Source organism: Megalobrama amblycephala, linkage group LG22, assembly GCF_018812025.1.
Source record: "Megalobrama amblycephala isolate DHTTF-2021 linkage group LG22, ASM1881202v1, whole genome shotgun sequence".
NCBI classification, from domain to species: domain Eukaryota; kingdom Metazoa; phylum Chordata; class Actinopteri; order Cypriniformes; family Xenocyprididae; genus Megalobrama; species Megalobrama amblycephala.
Window position 1 is genome coordinate 33,865,610 of NC_063065.1, and position 10,339 is coordinate 33,875,948.

Here is a 10,339-nt window from a genome sequence, read left to right on the forward strand (position 1 = left end):
TTTCCATTTGCACAAATAGCAAAAGAAGAACTCCATATTTGTGTTTTCACAACTTTCAACAAGAGAAAAAAATAGATAGTAATTGATAACGGCAGTCAGAAGAGAGAAAGATGTCATTTTCTAGATTCTAATTTTGTAGAAACACGGTCACAGCAATGTTAACTAGTTTTTTGTAAGGTAATATAATAATGTATAATGTTATAAATGTACATAAATTAAAAAAAAAAAAAAAAAATGATATATATATATATATATATATATATATATATATATATATATATATATATATATATATATATATATATATATATAAAATATAAAAAAAAAAAAAAAAAACTTTACGATATTGATGACCATCAAAACGCGTCATCACAGTCTGTGAAAAGGCCAATTGGTAAAGTTTATTTTTAAGAGTACTTTGCCTACAAGCATGCAGGGATGCCACTGATTCAGATGATTCTTCACAAACACAGTTTATTTCTTAATGTGTTAAAATAATTTAAATGACCAAACTCCTGAAACCAGCTTTAAATAAGACCTTGGGGAAAGCCATCCATTGACTTAACAAAATGGCGGAGACAGTGTGTGTGGGCGGAGCAATCTAAAGTTAAATTCAATTTCTAGTGTTGCCAATAAACATGGAGATGGAGAGCAGCGACTGCAACATTAATCTTCCCAGATCTCTTCAATATCATCTGGGATGATTTGAGGAGAATTTGTATTCTGCCTGGTTTGGTAACCTCTTGAAATTGTGCTGTTCTACCTCGCAGAGCATAGAGTGAATAGTATCATATTTCACGCTGTTTCAAACCATTAACCCGTCTGAGGCTTCACTCTTTCCAATTTCAAACAGGCTGCTATTGGAAAAGTACTTGAAGACCAAAAAAAAGGATGTTTTGGTCCTTCAAACAACTGGCATCTCTCCTTTGCAGAAATGTTTAGGAGAATGATGGTGTTGATAGGATTTACGTATTCATGATGGTTAATGCCAAAGCTTTCACATTTCCCTGGCAGTTTAAATAATTAGTGGTTTCTGCAAGCATCACTATGACTATTGCTCATATTGCTTATATTTTGAAAAACCTCTAACCCTAAGGTATTACTTTTGTGCCAGAGACATGAATTATATTTTAAATCATGTGAAACTTAGCCACCATGTTAAGACTGTGTCTTAAAGTCACCATGAAATCAAAATTGAAGTTTTTTTGGCTTTTAGTATGAATATGTTAAAGCCTTACTTTATCTATAAGCTAGTGTGCTCCAAAACAATGACAAAATTCACATTTAGAAGATAAAAGCATTCAAAACTTGCCGTCTCTCACTTCCACTAAAATGGATCAATGATTTTGATGACATCACATTGCACTTAAGCTCCTCATCAGATTTTCTGTCCAATCAAATGCTTTCTAGAATCTGAAGAAATGAGCTGACATTGGGTTAAAGTGTGCAACCCAGCCTGCTGGGTTAGTTAGGTAGTTCATGTGTTCTGTCCAATATTTACCCAGCGCTGGGTTGCCAATAGAGTACCCCAGGGATGACGTGTTTTTGTAGGCCAACCCGGAAGTTAGCAGCGCACGGGTTCCCTCGATCGAAAGCCTATGCATTTTTCCCATAGACTTTTGGAAAATTCGCAGAAAATAAGCTCTGTGTTTAACAAAGGGTTATGACACTTACACATTTTGTCTATCAAGATAATCTTTACAACACTGTAAAAAATTGACTGTAAAATTTACAGTAACTTACTGGCAACTTTGGTTGCCAGTAAGACTGTAAAATTTCCAAGAGTACTGTAAATCATTAACTACAAATGTACTGTAAAATTTACAGTAACTTACTGGCAATTTTGGTTGCCAGCAATACTGTAAAATTTCCAAGAGTACTGTAAATCATTAACTACAATTGTACTGTAAAAAAACAGCACACTGTATATACGCTGTACATTTCTTACAGCTGTAACAAATTAAAGTTGAAATAATTATGAATGCAAGTGAAATTACAAGAGCAACAATGAACTTAAATGTACTGCTATACATTTTACAGTAAATTAGAGCATTTGATGTGGAATTCAATTCACTATTTGTTTGCTGTAAGTTAAAGCATTTTTGTCAAATAAAACTCACAATAACAGGTTCAGTAACATAACAAATTTATTGTAATGGCTATTTAACACAACCAGATTTCAAAAAATGTATCTGGAGAAACAAAGGGGAAAAAAAAGAAAAAAAAAGGAGATTGCACATTACATGTAAGGCTTTAGCCTTGGAAAAAACCTCGGAGAACAGCAGCACTTAAAGGGATAGTTCACCCAAAAATGAAAATTTGATGTTTATCTGCTGACCCCCAGGGCATCCAAGATGTAGGTGACTTTGTTTCTTCAGTCGAACGCAAATTATGGTTTTTAACTGCAACCGCTGCCGTCTGTCAGTCAAATAATAGCAGTGGATGGGAACTTCAACTATAACAGTAAATAAAACTTGCTTAGACAAATCCAAATTAAACCCTGTGGCTCGTGACGACACATTGATGTCCTAAGACACGAAACGATCGGTTTGTGCGAGAAACCGAACATTATTTATATAATTTTTTTTACATCTAATACACCACTATGTCCAACTTCGTTCAGCTTCGTTAGTGAGGTCAAAAAACGCGTTCTGATGACGGAAGTGATGTCTCGCCCATATACTTCAATGAGCGCGAGACATCACTTCCGTTGTCAGAGTGCGATCAGACCTCAGTAACCGGAAGCTGAACGGAGTTTCGTGTCTTAGGACATCAATGTGCCGCCACGAGCCGCAGGGTTTAATTTGGATTTGTCTATGGAAGTTTTTTCGACTCTTATTGTTCAAGTTCCCAATTACTCCTATTATCTGACTGACAGACGGCAGCGGTTGCAGTTAAAAATCATCATTTGCGTTCAACTGAAGAAACAAAGTCACCTACATCTTGGATGCCCTGGGGGTCAGCAGATAAACATCAAATTTTCATTTTTGGGTGAACTATGCCTTTAAATATTAACTATGCAGTGCACACATTCCTAAAGTGTTCTAAAGTCATAAACTAAAGACATGGTCTGAACTGTGCCTACCTTAAAGGCAAGAATATGAACTTGGAAATCGGGTCAGTCTCTGGTATCAATTCTGTTGGAATACTTTAAATGACAAGCCATTTAAAGTCCATTAGTTTATGTAACAGTGTGCATACATGTGGGTTCATTCCATGCATTTTCTTGTCTCGCTTTCCAGCAGCAACTTTTGATCCAGTTTCCGGGTTGATGCCCACAAGTCCTCTGTGGAAAAAAAAAAAAAAACACACACACCATCTAATTATCAAAAACATTATAGACTTAAAAATAAAATACAAAATTAATCAGACAATTCAAATTACATTTAATTTCAATGAAGAGTTAGGGTCATATTTAATTTTATCAGAAATTAATGTAAAAATATTTAGCCTTCAATGTTTACAATAAATAAAATGTACAGATTATATTATTATACAGATTTAAAATCGCATTTCTAAAAATTTGGCTATAGAACATGTAAATCATTGCACACTGCAATCCACTGCATCTAGTGCATTGTCTACAGGAAGACTGCAGTGATTATACAGCTGTTAAATGATCTCCTTAAGAGATTTAAGATAAGGTAGTTGTACTGTATTGGAAGTGCAACCACATTTTGTAAAATGCAATAAAATCAAGAATCTGTGATGTCAATACTCTTTCAACTTTAACTGGAAAAAAAAAAAAAAAAAAAAAAAGTACAAAGAAAATATTTCCAAAATTTTCACTGACCAACTTGTTTGTATTTAATAAATAAACAAGTTTAGATATTGATGGCTGCAACACACTCTAAAAAAGTTGGGACAACATGGGAAATTATAGAATTGTTATTCTTTTTAATTATCTTTCATTGTTATTTTAGTCATTATAATAATTTATTTTATTTTTATATGGTTTTTGCATTGTTTGTAGTATTTGAATTATTTGCATATTTATAATAGATTATTTGCTACAGTTGTGCTATACTTAACTGCTATACTCTTGGCATTCTACTCTTGGCATTCTACTGCTTCAAAAGCAACTTGAAGCATCTGCTTGTGCTCGTCTAGTTTTTAATCCAGATGCACCTTGCAATTTTTAGTAACATGCAGTGAATAAAATAATTCTCTATTCAGTATGTGGTTAGCAATTTTTTGTTGTTCATTTGAAAACTTTTCCATAAAATATCTAATTCTGATAAACTATCCTAAATTGAAAACCTAAAATAAAAAAAATAAAAAAAAGTGAAAGTAACAATAAATATTGAGTAAGATTTTATGCTCTGAAATACCTCTGAATAAAATCCAGCGTGCATGCAGCATCATCCTGATAAGCAAGATTCAAGTTGTAATAGGTCGCAAACAATGCTGCCAGACCCTCAACAAATGCCTCTGAAAATGGGCCCAGGACAACTTCCCTCTCGACGGACAACATCCACTTGCTTGGGGTCATGGATTCACCTATAAAAAATAAAATAAGAATATGGCAGGGCATAGATTAATAATTGTTGTATAGCTCATGTTAAAGGGATAGTCTGAAAAGAATTAAATGAAGTGAAAATTACCATGATTACCATCACGCTATCCTAGGAGTAAATTACTTTCTTCTTTCAGACAAATACAATCAGAGTTACATAAAAATAAAAATAAAAATAAAAAGTCCTAGCTCTTCTCAGCTTTATTATGGTAATGAATGACAGGCAAGATTTTGAAGCCCAAAAAGTGCATCCATCGATCATAAAAGTACTCCACATTGCTCAGGCCTTCTGAAGTAAAGCGATGCATTTGTTTAAGAAAAATATCCATATTTAAAACCATATAAATTAAAATATCTACTTTTCAGCATATTTATGGTGAAAGAGTGAACTCCGACCTGACGTAACGAAGAACATGGAAGCGCAGAGGATAGAGCAAAAAATAACAAAAAAACTCAAATTAGAAGTCTAAAACTAGAATTTTTAAAGACAAATTTCTGAGGATTTTGATATAAGGGAAGACCTTGAGTTTGTTACACAGCCCTATTTGTTACGAGAGGCGTTAAAGCTTACACTACTCCTACGTCATACATCATGTAGGGAGTCAACTTCAGAGGGTCTTTATTTACCCCCTGGAATTACTTTTTACTGGATTACTTTTATGATGGATGATGCACTTTTTAGAGCTTTAAAATCTCATCATCCATTCACTGCCATTTTAAAACTTGGAAGAGCCAGGACATTCTTTAAAACAACTGATTGTATTTGTCTGAAAGAAAAAAGTCATATACACCTGGGATGGCTTGTGGGTGAGTAAATCATGATGTAATTTTTAATTTTTAGACAGACACTATACACTATGGGACTTATAATGAAGACTAATGTTACGAATAAGGATTTTTGTTAAAGGGATAGTTCACCCAAAAATGAAAATTTGATGTTTATCTGCTTACCCCCAGGGCATCCAAGATGTAGGTGACTTTGTTTCTTCAGTTGAACACGAATGATGATTTTTAACTCCAACCGTTGCCATCTGTCAGTCAAATAATGGGAGTAAATGGTCACACAATTTAAGAGAGTCAATAAACACGCTCAGACAAATCCAAATTAAACCCTGCGGCTCGTGACGGCACATTAATGTCCCAAGACACAAAACGATCGGTTTGTGTGAGAAACCGAACAGTATTTATATAATTTTTTACCTCTAATACACCACTATGTCCAGCTGCATTCAGCAATCACTTAGTGAGGTCTGATCGCGCTCTGACAACGGTAGTGATGTCTCACGCATATACTTAAATGAGAGCTAGACATCACTGCCGTTTTTATGTGTCCGTGATACATGTGATGCAAATGTAGATCTCACCTTAAATGTCCTGTTGCAACCAAATGGGCACCGGATCTCCAGACCTGACTGAATATGGCTCTTTAAATGAGACAAAAGCTGTGTTAGGGTCCCACATTGAACTTCACAAAAGTCTACATGGCATTTAAATGTTTTATCACACATCTGTGCCTGATGCTCTTTAGCAGCAGACTGGTGATGTTCCCTGTGATTTCTGTATATGTGGGACTTCAATGAAGAAAACTTAGTGAAAATATGTGGGCAATCAGGTACAGCACATCTAAAACCTGATTTAGGCACATTTCTATGCAATTTCTCATGCAGCACAAAACTCAGGATTGTACTGCTCTCATTATTACAAAAGTGACAGATAAACATTTTCAACTTTAAAAAAAATATAGACTTCACAAGCTAATAAATGCACAGCAATAAAGCATGTGCACTGCAAACTAACGTTAGTCAAGTTAAACACTACACTCTAAAAAATGCTGGGTTAAAAACAACCCAAGTTGGGTTGAAAATGGACAAACCCAGCGGTTGGGTTAAATGTTTGCCCAACGTGCTGGGTAGTTTTATTTAACCCAAAAATTGTTTAAAATTACTGTATGGCAGGCTTAAAATGAACCCAAAATAGGTTGGAAGTTAAAAATCAGACACATAATTACTAGAGGCAACAATAATAATCAAAAGATGAGCATTTATTAATAAGCAATTTAATAAATGTTTATTGTTTAAGTATTATTCAAATGTTTGTTTATTAAACATATTAATAAATATTAATTTCCAACATATTATGGGTTCATTTTAAGCAAGAAATACAGTAATTGTTTAACAATTTTTGGGTTAAATGAAACTACCCAACCGCTGGGTCAAAACAACCCAATCGCTGGGTTTGTCCATTTTCAACCCAACTTGGGTTGTTTTTAACCCAGCATTTTTTAGAGTGTATTTAACTGCATAAAACCTACACAATCAAGTTAAAAGCTTAAAACGTTTAAAAGCTTACATGTCTACTACCAACAACAATGTAAAAGATTTTATATACCGAGCAGTTATCAAAAATTTTATAGTAAAATGACAGCCCGGCCACACTTTAATGGTGAAGAAAATATAGACAGCTAATCGTTAATCTGTGACGACTCATCAAGCATCATACTCATCATAAAATTGGACAAATAATCTAGATTATACATTTTGCAACGTGGATGTAAAAGGATTCCATATTGTAGATGTAACACACCTGAACTCGCTCTCATTAGAGATCGTCCTCCTCCTCCTCCGGTAACCGTAGAGCACGAGGTGAGCGCGAAAATTGAGTGCTGGTGATGATGACGAAAGCGCGTGGAAAGTCCCAACTTCTTTTTTGGTTTTTATTGGCGGTTGGCAACCTAGCTTATTGGTGCATTATCGCCACCAACTGGAATGGAATATGGATCAAGTTGTTTGCTTTTATAATTTATATTTAGTTAAATTAAAGGTAGGCACAGTTAAATTACATTAATTTATACAAATATAAATAAACATAAAAACCAAGCAATGGAAAGTCCCAACTCCCAAGATGTCCACTGAAGATGACGAAAACTTTTGCAACTGTTTTTTTCTTCTTCTTAAAAAAGCATTACTGCAGAAGTCATAGGAACATTCAATAACAGTGATCTACCTTAAAAAAAAAACAAAAAAAAACACAGTATCTTATTGGACCTCTAAAATTCACAGCAATTATGCATGCTCGCATGCTCCCACGTGGCAAAAATACAGTTATGCTGTAAAATTAAAAAAACAGTCGTCTACTGTAAATATTTACTGTAAAAACTACAGCAATTTTTAACAGTGAAGTTAACACAACATTTATAGATTTTGAACCCTTAATAAAGTCATCAGATATAAAAAGCTAATAGTAGGCTATAAACGGACTACAACACACCATGGTCGCGGATCAACGTCGTCACCACCAAGCTTCCTCACACTGTATTTAGAAAACAACTTTATTTATAAACATGCTCGCTGATTATGATCTGTGCTGTTATGAATACTTATCCACTTTTTCATGAGAAATACTGTCCAAATGTCCCGTTTTTAATGATGACATCTAAAGTCCCCGCCAAAGGAAGTAGTCCCTTTTAGCAATTTGTTAGCAACCGCCGATTTTAAGTAGAGCCCGACCGATATGGATTTTTGGGGGCCGATGCCGATATTAACTCGAAAAGAGCCGATTTATAAGCCGATATTTTGATTTTGAAAATAAACTGGATATTAGACCCATTTCCTATAAACTACACTTACACAACATTCAATAGCAAAATATCTGCCTGTTCTATGTATGTGGGCTGTATAAACCATTTTCCAGAAGGGATTATGTTAAAAAAAGCTTAGATTACAGTCTCAATGACTAAACAATTGCACATCAAAAGTATATATTTTTTAATGATCAAAAAACAGTTTTGAAAGAAAAAACATAATTAACAGTTTTACTTACTTCCAGTTGAAGCTGGTTTTAACAGTCTGTGTGTGTATACTGTAAATAAATTATAATACTAAGTAAAAGAGCTATACCAAACAAATGCAATATTCCACAAAACCATGTCAATGAATTGAAAATAAAATTAAAATAAGTTAAATGGGAAACACTGCAGATATATTTAGAATAAGTTAAACGCTAACGTTATAGTTTGACCTCTTATTAACGTTCGCGCTCTTCCACTGATAAACATGGTATTAGCTTTGTGGCTAATCTAATATAGCAATGCATTAGCGGCTGTAAGTGATGTTACAGAATATTTAGAAGTGATAATAATAGGACCGTTAGCTAGAACTACCACACTGTTTTTATATACAGTGTATGAACTGGTAACACTTTAGAATAATGGTCATCAGTTAACATTACTTAACTACATTAGTTAACATGAACTAATAATGAACTGCACTTATAAAGCATTTATTTATCTTTGTTAATGTTAATTTCAACATTTACTAATACATTATTAAAATCTTGTTAACATTAGTTAATGCACCGTAAACTAACATGAACAAACCATGAACAGCTGTATTTTTATTAACTTATGTTAACAAAGATGAACAAATACAGTAACAAATGAACTGCTCATGGTTAGTTCATGTTAGTTAATACATTAATGTTAACTAATGACCATTATTCTAAAGTGTTACCTATGAACTAAATCTACAATCATTTCACATGACGAACGACAGACTCACTGTCAAAAGGCTCGGCTGATAGCTTTCTTCTGTAGTGGATTTCTGGCGCTGTTGTCAACTGGGGAGTTGCAGAGCTCCCTCTGGTGGGCAAACTATGCAACACTCATAACATGAGTGAAGCATGAGACTCTGTTTCTCATGTTTCATCGGCCGTTATAAACGCCGATGCCGATTTAAATGCAATTAGCTCATATCGGCCGATATATCGGTCGGGCTCTAATTTTAAGACACAGTAAAAGTTTAAAAAATCATAAGTGGGTTACATCTGGTGTGTTGTATGTCATAGATCAAAACGTGAAAATATTTAGAGGCTTTGTTAACCACATATCTTATTTCAGGCGATTTAGCAAAAACCCATTCAAAAAACCCATAGACTTTACAGCGTTGGAACCGGAAGTCCTAAAATGCTGAGGCACTCTATTGGGTTGTTTTTAACCCAACGATTTTTATAGTGTAGGTAACTGACTTATGCGCAAAAAAAGTTATGCGCAAATGAGAAAAAATGAGATTAACTTTAAAGACAAGTCTAAGCATTTTATGCAACTGGCCACCGTTGAGAACATGTGTGCTGTTCATTTTTGTTATAATTTTTTACTTGGACCAATGGTAAAACAGCAATAGACAATGCAAATAAATCATATCTAGAATCAAAAATATCATAGAAATTTGGGGTTGGGCCAGTTAAAGGATTAGTTCACTTCAGAACTAAAATTTCCTGATAATTTACTCACCCCCATGTCATCCAAGATGTTCATGTCTTTCTTTCTTCAGTTGTAAAGAAATAAAGGTTTTTGAGGAAAACATTCCAGGTTTTTTCTCCATATATTGGGCTTCACTGGATTCAACGGGTTGAAGGTCCAAATGTTTCAGTGCAGCTTCAAAGAGCTCTACATGATCCCAGATGAGAATAAGGGTCTTACATAACCAAACAATCGCTAGATATTTTCTAAAAAAAAAAAATGTTTTAATCACAAATGCTCATCTTGCACTGCTCTGCGATGTGCAAAAAAGGTAAAACAATGAAGTCAGACTATTTTGAAGCTGGAGGAGAAAATGAGATGGATTTTTTGCTCTACCGTGGTACTTCTGCCTACATCACGCGTGACCTTTCCAACATGATTACGTAATGCGTGGCTCGTCGCAGAGCTAGTGCAAGGTGAGCATTTGTGGTTAAAAAGTATATATATTAAAGTAAATATATTTTTTTATTTTTGTTTAGAAAATGACCGATTTGGGATCGTGTAGAGCCCTTTGAAGCTGCATTGAA

The 10,339-nt window shown here is 34.2% G+C and overlaps 1 long non-coding RNA gene across 1 annotated transcript; it reads right to left on the reverse strand.

The window, feature by feature from the left end:
* Positions 1-2,919: 2,919 nt before the first annotated feature.
* Positions 2,920-7,506, reverse strand: LOC125258477. Its single transcript, XR_007182631.1, has 5 exons — positions 7,100-7,506; positions 5,881-5,940; positions 5,468-5,547; positions 4,332-4,500; positions 2,920-3,286 (listed from the first exon to the last, which is right to left on the reverse strand). It is a non-coding gene; the product is annotated as an uncharacterized LOC125258477 (long non-coding RNA).
* Positions 7,507-10,339: the final 2,833 nt, after the last annotated feature.